Source organism: Mus caroli, unplaced genomic scaffold, assembly GCF_978045245.1.
Source record: "Mus caroli unplaced genomic scaffold, Mus_caroli_1 scaffold_9, whole genome shotgun sequence".
NCBI lineage: Eukaryota > Metazoa > Chordata > Mammalia > Rodentia > Muridae > Mus > Mus caroli.
The window spans coordinates 115,198,170-115,213,535 of NW_028227264.1; the positions used below are offsets into that span (position 1 = coordinate 115,198,170).

The 15,366-nt window shown below is 42.5% G+C and overlaps 1 protein-coding gene across 1 annotated transcript in view; it reads right to left on the reverse strand.

Moving 5' to 3' along the window:
• The window catches only part of Lgr5 (leucine rich repeat containing G protein-coupled receptor 5), a 139,964-nt gene that overhangs the window by 75,787 nt on the left and 48,811 nt on the right, over positions 1 to 15,366 (reverse strand). The window lies entirely within an intron of this gene.

Below are 15,366 nucleotides of genomic sequence, written 5' to 3' on the forward strand. Positions count from 1 at the left end.
CAGATATATAACCCGCTAAGGTCGGGGGCTCTTTCTCGGATTAAACATTCTATGAGGAACTTGCATGGCATGCAAGATGGCTTAGACCATTCATGGGCATGGTCATAATTCTTCAGGTTTAGAGTGATGTTGAGTAGGGCTGAGAAGGAAGCAGATGAAACCGGACTTTGTGTCTTGCTTTCAAAGAGACAAAGAGAGATGTCTTCACCTGGCAACTCTAGAACCCCCCCCCCCCCCCCCCGTTCTTCCGGGGGAAGAGGGGGAGGGTTTAAGCACCTTGTAAAAACAAATGTTTTGATCCAAAGAAACTTGAAACAAAACAAGACAAAAAGCCCTTTCCCTCTTTAGACTTGCTCCTTTTGCAGCTTCTCAGATTGCATTAAATAAGTGAAATGAACCATAAAAGGAGGGTGTAAGGCGATCCTGTTCTGCAGCACACTTCCTGCTGGGCCTGCACAGTAGTTCCTGGCACAGGAAACAACAAACCACTCTGGGCAGAACTCAATCAATTTTTGTTTTAAGTGAAAGTCCGTGTAATTAGATTTTATTGTTGTTGTTGTTTTTTTTTTTCTTTCTCTATCTCCTTACCATTTTCTCATGTGTTGTATAGCATCTATGGCTTTCCTATCTGTATCTCAGAAGTCCAGAGACTGACAGCTAGGCAGACCTGAACAAGACTAGCTCAGAATTCATTATAGTTGCTGCAGGTTTGGGGAGAAAGTGGACTGCTGCCTCATCCTGAGAATGAACGCCGTGGTAACATCAGGTCTGCATTTCATACTTAAAGCTCATCTTAAGACGCTGGGTTTCTTTGTGAAAGTGCGCACACCCACGGCAACACCTCAGCCGAGTAGATTGTTGATTGTGCAGTTGTTTTGACAAATGTTAACGCTAACTCGGTGACGCTATGGAAATGAAGAGCTATTTTAACGTTGACCAACATGAAGCTGGGGAGACCACTCAGTGGAATATGGCATTTGTCTTGCAAGCATGAGGACAAGACTTCAGGTCCCCAGCACCCACGTTGAAGCCAGGAAGGTATGGCAGCTACTTCTAACCCCAGCCGTCTGGGGGTAGAGAGACAATGGATACTTGGGGCAAGCTGGCTAGCTAGAATCGGTGATCTCACAGTTGGCCAACAGACCCTGCCTCAGCAGAGTGAGGAGTGATTGGGGTGGATACCCAATATCATCCCTTAGGCCTCCATATGCATGAGCACACACGTGCACATACGTATATACATTTGCTTGTGCACACACACACACATACACATGAATCCCCGCCACATGTAAATATGCATACACACATGCATACACTGCACATACACCTATACATGCAAAAAATTAACAAATACATTCAAAGGAAACAATGTTTTGCTAGATACTTGAGTATGATAATCTTAAAACTACGATTAATTTTGACATCTACTAGTGTATAACAGTATAGTCAGATACATGCTTTATTCTCACCTTAAAGCTAAACAGAGACAAAAATATAGAGTAAAACATGTCTGTATTTTTTAAAATTTGGATTTTCCTGAGATCGTCTAGATAGTAAACATTAATGACAATTTTATTTTATTTTTTTTATATGAGTGCTTACCAATTAGCAATGTGTTAAACAGATTAATGTGGTTTCTAGATACATCACTGTGACTGTGTACTATTGTGGATGCTAACAAGTGGTAGCTGATGGGAGCTTGATATAGCTGACTCCTGAGAGGCTCTGTCAGTGCCTGACAAATACAGAAGTGGATGCTCACAGCCATCCATTGGACAGAGCACAGGGTCCCTAATGAAGAAGTTAGAGAAAGGACCCAAGGAGTTGAAGGGGTTTGCAGCCCCATAGGAGGAACAATAATATGAACTAACCAGTAACCCCAGAGCTCCCAAGGACTAAACCACCAACCAAAGAGTACACATGATGGGACTCATGGCTCCAGCTATATATGTATCAGAGGATGGCCTAGTTGGTCATCAATGGTAGGAGAGAGGCCCTTGGTCCTGTGACAACTCTATGACCCAGTGTAGGGGAATGCCAGGGCCAGGAAGTGGGAGTGGGTGGGTTGGTGAGCAGGGGGAGGGGGAAGGGAAAAGGGGAAGGAGTTTTCAGAGGGGAAACCAGGAAAGGGGATAACATTTGAAATGTAAATAAAGAAAATATCTAATAAAAAGAACTGTACCACAATATAGTAGATATATAATAGATATGTAGTAAATAGATAATAATAGATCAAATGGATCTATTCCAGGGGTCTTGAACTGACAGGGTCATGTACTGAGGTGGGACACAGCATTGGACAAAGGCCAAAGGCCAAAAGCTGATGACCTCTGGCCTTTAACCCTCTCATACTATTCTGGGTGCTAGAGGCTGATGGTCTCTCTCTCTCTCTCTCTCTCTCTCTCTCTCTCTCTCTCTCTCTCTCTCTCTCTCTCTCTCTCTCTCTGACTAGAAGCTGACAGCTTCAGAAACTTAGTTACTTGGGCTATTTTCTCTTTGACTCAGGGTGGGGTGAGGCTTTCTCTGGCCAGGGGAAAGACTCAGAGTTCATTAACTCTTTGGGAGCCAGAGAGAAAAGTAAAGAAAGTCTCTCGTACACACACACACACACACACACACACACACACACACACACACACAATGGGCAACACAGAAAAGGGCTATACCAAAATTTTATTTTTGCTTTCAGCTTTTTAAACAAAAAGTTCTCTAAGAAAAAATTATCTCATAGGTGAAATATTACATAAAAGGGGAGTTACAGAAGGATGTTGATAATAAGTTTAAAGCAGAGTTTCATTCTATAAGCTCATTGTAAGTTCAAAGCAACAGTTTCACCTGACCTTGCTTTATCATATTGTGTACACCTGTGGCTTCACTCTTGGACTTGACCTAGAATGAATGTTTTTTTCTTGATCACAAATTTGTTCCAAGCCTATTTTTCATTTTAGTGCAATTTATGGAACCTCTTTTTATGCAGCCTTTGCTTACTATTCTATGAGGAGGGGTCACATTCTATTCTCTATTCTAACTTTATTATATCTTTCTGATAAAACAACCAAAACCATCTCTATAAACTTTCTGCCTAAAATTATTTGAGTCGAATCAGGAAATAATTCACCAGTCATTAATAAATCAATAATTAATTCATCTAAATAGCATTAATGCATGAAAATTTATCTTCATGTTGATCTGCAGGAAATTTGCCCAGTGGGCTTTCACCTAGGTAGTAATCACACTAGGCTATAGGCAGTGAGTGTCTCCCGGTGTCCACTCACACCAAGACACATAAATGAGGAGTGTGGCAATGACAGACATGAGAAAGCACATCATTAGTGATCCTGGGATGAACTCTCTGGGGCAGTGCCTCACCAGAGCACACCCATCACAGCTGAGCAAGATGGTGGCCCATCGCCAGGGCACTCACTTGCCCACAGCAGCTCTTCGTGAATGGTGTCTGACAGACCTAGCAGATGTTTATATAATAGTTCCCAAAGTGAAAAATATACATTCTTCTAAGAAGCCCAGAAACCCATCTCTAAAATAGACTGTATCTTAAGTTATAAAAACTAGAATTATTTCAGAAAATTTCTAAATCTAAAGAAGGAAGTGAGCCGGGAGGTGATGGCGTATGCCTTTAATCCCAGCTCTTGGGAGGCAGAGGCAGGTGGATTTCTGAGTTGGAGGCCAGCCTGGTCTACAAAGTGAGTTTCAGGACAGCCAGGGCTACACAGAGAAACCCTGTCTTCAAAAACCAAAAACCAAAAACCAAAAACCAAAAACCAAAACCAACCAACCAACCAACCAAACAAAAGCATTATAATTACATGTGCACTAAATGTTGGACTGCCAATTTCATTAAACAAACACTAATGAACATAAAGTTTTGGCACAATACTAGCAAGTAAATTCAATTCCCTACTCTCATCTCTAGAGAAGTCATCCAAATTAAAACTCACATAGAAACATCAGGTTTAAACTACATCATAGAGCAAACGGATCAAGTAAATGTCTACAGACTATTCTAGCTTCAGAAACTGAGTATCCATTTATCTTGGTCGCCCATAGAACCATATAGAAAATAGACTATATTCTAAGTCACAAAGTAAGCCTAAAATCTAAAGAGCAAACAAAATTTATTATGTTCTAGGAGATCACCCTGAAATGAAACTAGAGAACAATAATAAGTAAAATTGTAAATACTACATAAATGTATAGGGGCCGAACAATCCATCTGTGACTGATAGTAGGCCAGTGTAGAAGTCAGGAAGAAAATGAAAAACTTCTTGGGATCAAAAAAGAAAAAAAATAGTATCACAACCTATCAGAATTTTTGGAATCAGTTAAGACAGTTCAAAGAGAATATCAGAACAATCACAACTTTAGATCCATTACTGTTTGCTAACAATCCTGGGAACCCCAATATTTGGTGCATATATAGTTATTGTAATATCTTCTTAGTGCATTTTTATTGTTTATGTAAAAATCAGAGAGAGAGAGACAGAGACAGAGACAGAGAGGGACAGAGACAGAGGCACACACACAGAGAGAGAGAGAGAGAGAGAGAGAGAGAGAGAGAGAGAGAGAGAGAACAAGCACTCAGATAAATAATCTAATGATGCAAGTTAAGGTTTTAGAAAAATAAGAACAAGCTACAACCAAACATGTAAGTAGTGAGAAGATTGGAATGAAGATTAATAAAGCGGGGAACAAAAGAACAATCCCATTAATCAAACCAAATGTTGGTTCTTTGGAAAGATAAGCCAGTGTGACTAACTCTCAGCTAAAGTAGCTAAAAGAAAGACAGAAAAGCAATACATCAACATGACTAGAGTGGACATTAAAAATTCCAGGGGAATCTAAAGGACTACTAGAGAATATTTTGAAAACATTCAAAGGACTGGAAAATCTAGAAAAAGTGGATAAATTCCTAGATGCATATGACTTGTTGGATTAAAAAGATATAAATAATTTAAAATAGATCAATACAGTCAATGAAATTGAGGCAGTTATAAAAATTGTCCTCACAGCCTAAATGAGGAAGCTTGAATGTTACTCAGAGGGAAATAAAATAGCCATTGGAGGCCGATGGAGGGAGAGAACTGGATTGGAGAGGGGATTGAGAGGGGAGGCCGATGGAGGGAGGGGACAAAGAGGGAGAGGGGATGGGGAGGGGAGGTGGTGAATCAGGTGTTGGGAGAGCTGGGGAGAAAGGGCCTGAAGGATGAATAGAAATAGCTGCAGGGGTGGATTGGGGTGGTGTGAGGTGGTTCCCAGGAGTTTATAAGAATGACTCTAGCTGAGTCACCTAGCAGGAGGGGACATGGAACCTGAATAGGTCTCCTCCTCTGGTGGCCAGGCAGTGGAGGGATATGAACATCAACCCACCCACAAAACCTTCAGCCCAAAATTTGTCCTGCCTACAAGAAACGTGGGGACAATGATGGAGCAGAGACTGAGGGAAAGGCCAACCAATGACCAGTTGAACTTGAGACCCATCCCATGGGCACGAAACAATCCCTGACACTAAGAATGGTACTCTATTATGCTTGCAAACAGGAGGCTAGCATAACTATCCTTTGAGAGGCTCCACCCCAGCGGCTTACTGAAACAGATGCAGAAACCCACAGCCAAGCATTGGATGGAGCTTTGGGAGCCTGTGGAAGAGTTGGGAGGATTGCAGTCCCTAAGGAGATAGGACCTCCATAGGAAGACCAACGTAGTCAATTAACCTGGACCCTTGGGGGCTCCCAGAGAATGAACCACCAATCAAAGAACAAGCATCTCCCACATATGTAGCAGATATATAGCGTGGTCTTCATGTGGATCCCCAACAACTAGAGAGGGAGTGGTTCTTGACTCTGTTGCCTGCATATAGATCTCATTCCCCTAACTGGGCTGCATTGTCTGGCCTCAGTGGGAGAGGATGTTCCTGGTTCTGCAGTGACTTGATGTATCAGGGTGAATTGGTATCCAGGGGGTCCTCCCCTACATGAGTAGAAGAGGAGGATGGGATGGGGTGTGTCATGGGGAGGGCCTGGGAAGAAAGGGGAGCCTGTGATTGGTATGTAAAATGAATAAATAAATTAATGGAGAAAAAGTAAAACAACTTGAAATTAAGGGAAAAAATGTTCTCATAAATACCCAGGATCAGTTATGTTCACTGTTGTATACTACTTCTCCAGATGTCCCAAAAAAATAAGATGCAGAAGGAAACTCATTCTAGACACCAAACCAGATAAGGAGGTAATAAAATAAAACTATAGATCAATTGTTCTTAATGGATATGGATATAAAATATAACAATAAAATCCTTGCAAATTGTCTTCAGGAACATAATAAGATCCCACAGTATGGCAAGACTGGTTTCCTTCCAGAGATGCAAAGTTGGCTTACCCATATAAACCTAAATAAGTCAATTCACACATATAGACTGAGAACTGAAAGCATGTGATCACTTCACAGCAGAAAAGATCTTTCACAAAGCTCAGCACCTCTTCCTGACGAGCCTCGAAGAAAGCAGGAGGAAGGGAACAGAGCTGAGCATAAAGTCTATGTACAATTAAGTCTATGTATCAAAAGCCAGTGTTACCCTAAAAGGGGAAGAAACTGGAAACATTTCTCCAAAGTCAAAACTGGAGACAAGGGTCCCATAGTCATTGCTCATATTCAACCGTGTTTGAAATCTTGTCTAGAACAATAAAACAAGAGAAAGAAAGAAAAGCAATAGAAGTAGGAAAGAAAGAAGCCGAAACACCCTCACTTGCAGAGAATATAATATTGTTCTTAAAAGACCTGAGCCACTCTACCAGAAATCTTTTATATGTTATGAACATTTTTACAATGCAGCAAGATAACAAAACCAACGAACAAAAATCAGCAGCCTTTTTTATACATCACTAATGACATTATCAAGAAGGAAAGAAAAAAATGACACTTATAGCAATGTCAAACAATAAAAAACAAACAAACAAACAAACAAACAAACAAACACAAAAGCACCCATCAAAAGAAGCTCAGCCAATGAGAGCCTTCTAATTTTTGACTAAGGTGAGAAGTATGAATTAGGTGAAACAGAGAGAGTCTTGTTGGCAAACTGTGCCGGGAAATCTAGATCCTTACTGTTGTCTGAATGGAACTAGAGTTCCATCTCTCACCCCGCCTAAAAGTCAATCCAGAATGCCTCCAAGGGTTGCATGCAGGACCCAGGGCTTTGAAACTGACAAAGGAAAACACAGGGAACACTTCACAATGTAGGCATAGGCAAGGACTTTCTGAAAAACAATGCTAGCAGCACAGGAATTAACATCAAAAATTGACATGGGATTACACGAAATTCAAATGCTTTTGTTCGGAGATAGAAACAATCAACAGAGTTAAAGAGACAACTTACAGAATGGGAAAAATTTCTTTGTCATATGTGTGTGTGTGTGTGTGTGTGTGTGTGTGTGTGTGTAGGGAGGGCGAATGCAAGTTAATGTCTAAAATATACAAAGAACTGTGATAATGAAAACACCACTATTTTTTGAGTGTGCCGGTGGGTGGGTAAATGAGCTGACAAGACAGTCCCTAAAAGAAGAAATGCAATTAAGAAATGAATATTTGAAAAAGTGTTCAATATCTGTAGTTATCAAGGGGAAGCAGTTTTAATCTGAGTTAACTCAGGAGACAGAAGGAAACGAGCTGGAGGACAGGGAGGAGTGTTCAGAAGTACCATCCTCTGGACATGACATGGCCGCTGTGCTCACGAGTTCACTGCAGCTATGCTAACTGGCATAAGACGCGCACAAGATCAAGCCTGCGGCATCAGCAACGTACCACCAGGCAGCATGGACTGAACTCAGGGAGTTATTTAAAAGAAAAAAAAATGCAGAGAATGTGTGGCACATGGAGAAGGTTCTGTTTTGGATTGGCTGAAGGGAGAACGGTAACTGGGGTGGGATGGACTGACTAAAGATACACTACTTACATGTGCGATGTTGTAAATACGAGATAGTCTGCTGAGAAACTGACTTACAATTCTACCTCACCTGATGTGAATGCTGAGGTGAAGAATGGGGACCCTTATGTATTGTGGGTAGCAGTGTTAACAGGTTCCGACTCTATAGATGGATGTTCTTCTTAAGTTCTTCACCGTAAGACCCAGCCAGCACTCCCACTTCCACATTTACATCCGCAGGACTTCAGATCAACAAACCACTAAGATCCCTGAAGATCTGCTGCACTGTTTGCAGTAAGGAATGGAATTAGCTTAGATGCCCATCAGATGAGTGAATTAAGGAAACGCAGTACTGATACACAATGGAATTTTACTTAGCCATCGAGAAAAAGTGAAATGTGAAATCAGGGCATTTGTAGGAAAGTGACTCCGGAAATCATTACATTCAGCAAAATAAACCACTTAGGAAAAAAACATTCACAAGTTTTCTCTCCTATGTGCTCTGGAATTTTTTTTTGAAAGATCTATTTATTTTATTTTATGTATATGAGTACACTGTTCTGTATAGATGGTTGTGAGCCTTCATGTGATTGTTGGGAAATGAATTTTTAGGACCTCTGCTCGCTCTGGTCATTCCTATTCGCTCCAGTTGGCCCTGCTCGCTCTGGACCCAAAGATTTATTTATTATTATACATAAGTACACTGTAGCTGTCTTTAGATGCGCCAGAAGAAGGCGTCAGATCTCATTACCGATGGTTGTGAACCACCACGTGGTTGCTGGGATTTGAACTCAGAACCTTCAGAAGAGCAGATGGAGCTCTTACCTGCTGAGCCATCTCACCAGCCCATGCCCTGGATTTAAGTTTACAAATATGCATATATGTGTGTGTGTAAGCGTGTAATGTGTGTGTGTGTATACATGCGCGCGCATAGGCCATGGAAGTACAAAGACCATGATGAGAGGGAGGAAGTGATCTTACGGTGTGTGTGGGTGGTGGAATACATGGCGCGTGAAAGACGATGCTGGGCGATGTAGGCGGTCAGCAAGAGGAAGTTACAGAGGAGAGGCTGGGGAGAGGAGTGGAAAGGGGAGGGGAAAGCGGGGATCCATAGGAACAGCACAAAATAGTATTCACGTGTGAAAGTGCCGGAATGAATGTGCTACTTTGTATGCTAACTTAAAAAAAAAAAAGAGATCTTCCCCTGTAGCAGTTGTAGAGGAGAATGAATGGCTTGGCAAACGTGGTTTGGCCCAGAGTTGAGGGCCTGAGGAGTCGTCTCTGTGCAGGACCCAGCCTGTATCACCAACAAAATAGGATGCGTGGGATGGCTCTGATGGCCGTGTTTCAGAGCTTCTGCTGGCTCCTGAACGCTTTGAGAAAACCATTGTTTAAATATCTCAGCCTCCTGAGACTTGGTTTAACATATGCTCTCTCCATGTCTTAATGAGTTCTCTTCTGTACTGTCTTTCTTCACCCATGACACCGTTCAACACGCTCCTATGTCTGGGGCACAGACTCTTGTCTTTCCAAGTTTGCAGCTAGTCTTTGGAGGCTTGAGGGGGCAATTCCGTGCTCCTGCTGAACAGCTTGGCTCAGATCAGCTGGGCCACTGTGTAATGGATGCCCCGAATTCCATAACCCTCCTTTGCTTTCATCTCCTGGCAAGACCCCAGCCCTGGAAAACGGATCAGAATTTGTTTTTTTTTTTCTGTGACAACTCCAGGGTACCGAGTGCTACTAGGAAAGGGAAACTCACAATGTACAGAACAATGTCTATAAATTCCAGGTCTTCGTGTATTTCCAACTGTGCTACACAATCCTGTTTTTCTGTTATTGCCCAACCCCTTCCTCTGGGAACTGTTCCCTACTTCACGAGTTACTGTGCACCTCTTAATCAAGCAGCCTATCTCATCATGCCCTGGGGATGCCTTCCCCTTTACTTCATGGAAATAACTAGAATTCTTTGGACCACCAAAGATGAAACAGTCCAAATTCTAATTCTCTTAGTCTCCTGCTTACCACAGCCAAACTTCCTTCCTTGCTTAACCTTCCTTAAGGGTCTTCTATACATCAGTGTGCAGTCTACAGTGAATGGCACACTACTCTCTGCTATACATCAGTGTGCAGTCTACAGTGAATGGCACATTACTCTCTGCTATAAATGTGATGTTTGTACACCTATCCTCGATCTGTTGAACTCCTAATCCTCAAGGATAATATTTATTGCTGGAACATTTTGGGATTAATCAGGGCATGAAGATGGTGTCCTCCTTATGGAGTTGATGTCCTGATAAGTACATATTTGGGGGGGGGAGGGGGAGGTGTCTCTGTTGTTGTCTTCTCGAGGACACAACGGCCATGTGAGAACTGAGGAAATCTGGCTCACCAAGTCCTGGATCTTGAATTTTCTATCCTCTCGAGTTGGCAGAAATAAACGTTTGTTGATGGACCTGCCAAGTCTATCCTAAATCAGTATAGCAGTTAGAACTAAGACCCTCCATGAACAGTTCAGTTTTCTGTGTTAGCAGCATCTTCCGGTTCAATACCTGAGCATGGGCAGGTCTTGACAACTCTTAAAACGTAAGGAAAATGTGGTTTCTTAATCTGTTGTCATCCTCTCTGGTTTGAATGGTTTCTGGTTAGTTTTATGCAGTCTGCATCTCTCAGTTCATCTCGGTCCACAGGATGAAGGTACCCATCCCTCCCACACATGGAGTGATACTGTTCTTGCCAAGGACTGCTCACCTCCACGCTAAATTTCATGAGCCTGCCGCCTGTTGGCACTCTTGTGCTATGTATGCCCTTCACAGAAGCTCCGTTGGTTTTGAAGTAGCTCCGTTGGTTTTGAAGTTGACATTCTCTCAATATTTTCCCCACATGTCTGTGGGCTCGATTGTGGAAATTTCTCCTGCCTGTTGTGTAACTGCTGATGTTCTCTGGAGTTTTTAATGTTAGTGAGCACTCTTCGACCACTATCTTTTCCCTCTCTTTCATCCTGTGGTTGATGAGTGGGTATGTGCATGCACGTGTCTATGCACACACATGTGGAGGACAGGGGTTGAGAGCGTGTGTTTTCTCTTGAGACAAGGTCTTTCACTGAACAGTGTTGTCATTTAGTCTAGGCTCTGCCCCACAGTTACCTGGCAACCATTAGGTATACCTGACTCACTGTAAAAGGGGCTGCTTGTCCCCTCCTTGATTTCTTGCTCTCTTGCTCTTGCTCCTAACTTACTTTCTCTCTCCCCACTTCCCTCCCTCCTCTCTCTCCATGTGCTCATAGCAGCCTCTTCTTCTTCTTCCTCCTCTTCCTCCTCCTCTTCCTTCTTCTTCTTCTTCTTCTTCTTCTTCTTCTTCTTCTTCTTCTCCTCCTCCTCCTCCTCCTCCTCCTCCTCCTTCTCTTCTTCTCTCTTCCTCGTCTTCCTCTTCTTCTCTTCCTCCTGCCCTCCTCCTCCTCCTCCTCCTCCTTCTTCTTCTTCTTCTTTCTCTCTCTCTCCTCTCTCTCTCTCTCTCTCTCTCTCTCTCTCTCTCTCTCTCTCTCTCTCTCTCTCTCTCCCCCTTCTCTGTCTCTACTACCCTCTTAACTCCCCTCCCCATGCTCTGAATAAACTCTATTCTATACTATACCATCTTGTGGCTGGTTCCTCAGGGGGAAGAGATGCCTCAGCATAAGCCCTCAGAGGAACCCCTTTCCCCACACCTGACTACACCTCCACCAAAACATTTTCCTTCCCTCTTATCTTTTTATAAAACACAACAAACCGGAACGTTGCCAATTCTGCTGTACCAGCTGGCCTGCAAGCGCCAGAGATATTCCTGTTTCCACCTTTCCAGTTCTAAAAACAGTTCTCCAGTGGATTCTGAGCTGAACTCAGTCCACAATCGAGCCCACAGGCACTTGGGGAAAATACTGAGAGAATGTTGACTTCAAAACCAAACGGAGCTTCTATGAAGGGCACACATAGCACAAGAGTGCCAACAGGCGGCAGGCGCATGAAATTTGGCGTGGAGGTGAGCAGTCCTTGGCAAGAACAGTATCACTCCATGTGTGGGAAAAATGGGTACCTTCATCCTGTGGACCGAGATCATCCTGTGGGTCCTTATCATCTTTGTGTCAACAAACCCTCAAATGCAGCTATTTCCCACTTCCTTTTCTCTCTGTCTATGCCGCTACTGGCCCTCCGCACTCAGCCCCAGGTATGAAACTGTCTGCTGCCAGTCTTTAGAGTACTCCCCACTGGCAGCTGGAAAGATTATGGAGCACAGAATGACCCAAATGGTCACTCTGCTTAAAACCCTCCATAGATTCTTTTCAAACTTTACAAATGACACCTACGGTTCTCAGGACTGTGTATGAGCCCCATGTAAGGATCCCAGTCCTTTGTCAACCTTGAATACTGATTCCGATTCATCTTTCAAGACTCACAAGTTAACTGACAACTTTAGTTCCTCTTTAACAGTGTTACTGTTAGACAAATCAATACAACAACAATAGCATTGACAGAGAGGCTTCTTAATTCTCCCTACTTTCTTCCTTAGCATGCAGTTTGACTCCACCACTTTGGCTTACAATGACTTTAATTTTGTCTTTGTAGATCCAGAAGCCTTTAATTCTGCCAGATCCCCTTTTCAACAATGAATCCAGGCTGGGGTTGATCCAGTGCTTTTTTAACCCCATCTCAAAAAAAAATGTGTACATACATTTACATTATCTATTTTCCTTCATATACATTTCAGTTGGGCACACAAATAGGAGCAATGTGGTTTCATTTTGGTGTGCACGCATTTTACTTAGCAATATTACACAGATTTATTATCCTAACAAGCGGTTTATGAGGACACCGAAGACTTCACCTCAAATCGGATCTGTTTGCCATCACAAAGTCTAATATCCTTTCTTTTGACGATTTTTGTCACGCTGTCAGTCACCACAAGCTGACTGCAGCTTTGATTCACATTCCCTCACTAGAGTTAATATTCTTTGTGCTTGACTTAACCGCCAACATCAGAGGCTTTCAAAGTTTCAGCAAAATATTTAATTTTATCGAATGACTTTCAAATTGGAGATAAAGCACACTTATTGTTATATATACGTAAATACATATTGAGTTGTGAAGAGGAGAGTGGCCCCTTCCTCGCCCAACATTACATCTCCTTGGTTTTAAGGCTGACAGTGTGAGTTGAGAGTGTTGATCTACTTTTTGAGAGCTGAGCAATCTTGAGCAAGTGCTTGGCCATTTTCTGACTTCAGCCTTTGTATCACCAATGGAAATAATGACAAATCTTGTTTCATACAGTTGCTATGAGAAAGGATTGCACTACCATATGTAAATTACCTCAAACCTGGCCTGGCATATTGTAAGGATTACATATTTTCACATATTATTTAACAGAATCTTTTTTTTTTTTTTTTTTTTTTGGTTTTTCGAGACAGGGTTTCTCTGAGCCCTGGCTGTCCTGGAACTCACTTTGTAGACCAGGCTGGCCTCGAACTCGGAAATCCGCCTGCCTCTGCCTCCCGAGTGCTGGGATTAAAGGCGTGCGCCACCACGCCCGGCTCAGAATCTCTTTTTTAAGATTCTTTTTTTTTAATGTTGTATTATGTATCTGTGTATGGGTATGTGCACATGAGTACAATTGCCTGTGGAAGCCAAAGGGATTGGTCTCTGGAGCGGGAGCTATAGGTGGTTGCAAGTTGCCTGATGTAGGTTCTAGGAACTCAACTCGGTTCGTTTCTGGAGCAGTACTTGATCTTCATCAGTGAGCCATCCTTCCAGCCCTTATGGGGGACCAGTAAGTCATCCCTCCAGCCCCTATGGGGGACCAGTAAGTCATCCCTCCAGCCCCTATGGGAGACCAGTAAGTCATCCCTCCAGCCGCTATGGGGGACCAGTAAGTCATCCCTCCAGCCCCTATGGGAGACCAGTAAGTCATCCCTCCAGCCCCTGTGGGGGAATTGCTTGGAGATTTTTGAAACTATGTCTCTTGTCTGTACTGGTACAAAAAAGATAAAGCAGTAAGAGTTCATTAATATTTATAATTCTCTTGAGGCATTCTTAAAACTATAAGATAATTTAAAAAGATTTAGTATCAGCTGGTTTGTGCCTTGGTATCTCACTAAGTGGCTATTTTAATACCATTTTTAATGGGAACCTCAAAAGGACTAAGCATTAACCCAAAGTGCACTTGAAAAAAATTAGAGGTAGTTAATGTGACTAGGTATTAGTCTGTTTTACTATGTCTAGTAAGATATCAGTTAGTTACCAAGAGTTAGTTACATGTGGGGAGATGACATTTCTAGAAATCTCATTTGTTCAGATTGGATTTACAAAATAAGGAAGTAAATGAGCAGAAAATACAAAGCCAAACCCAACCAACCAACCAACCAATCAACCAACTAATGAACCAACTAACTAACCAAGCAAGCAAGCAAGCAAGCAACCAACCAACCAACTAATCAAGCAAGCAAGCAAGCATGTTACCAACCAACCAACCAACCAGCCAGCCAGCCAGCCAGCCAGCCAGCCAGCCAGCCAGCCAGCCAGCCAGCCAAGCAAGCAAGCAAGCAAGCAAGCAAGCAAGCAAGCAAGCAAGCAAGCAACCAACCAACCAACCAACCAACCAACCAACCAACTAACCAACCAACAAAACAACACCACCAGGAAAACAATCCCCTTTTCAATACATATCTAGAAGCCTACAATGTCTAGAAACATTGCTAGGCACAAATGTTTCTATTCTTTCCTGAGAGGAAGGCTTTAGTTAGGAAGAGAAGTGTTTACTTGGGCAATTGTGTGTTTTGTTTTGTTTTGTTTTGTTTTTGATGTGTGTTTTTGTTTTTTTTTTTCAAATCTATGCCAGCAAATTACTCATGGTAGTCACATTCTTCAAGATTGACCATGACACAGAAAAGCAAGTTTGAAACAATAAGACAGCAAGAACAATATTAAATATAAAGTGATGGCAGTGAATGTCTGTCACTCTAGCACTCAGGAGTTTGAGGCAGGAAGATCATGAGTTTGAGGCTATTGTAGGCCATGTGGTGAGATTCTCCACATACATGTTGACTGTTTGATGTAGTAACTGTGGATACCTCAAAACTTCTCAAGAGTGATTGTGTATTCCCTGGAGTGAGTGTAGTGTTGATAAATTCTGTAAGAACGGTGCCATCAAACACGTCACAAAAATCTAAGTGTCTAGGACAGTGGTTCTCAACCTTCCTAATGTCTGCGGCACTTTAATGCAGTTCCTCATGCTTTAGTGACCCACAACCATAAATTTATTTTTTGTTGCTACTTCATAACTGCAATATTGCTACTGTTACAAATCATAATATAGCTGGGCAGTGGAAGCACATACCTTTAATCCCAGCACTTGGGAGGCAGAGGGAGAGGCAGGCAGATTTCTGAGTTCAAGGCCAGCCTGGTCTA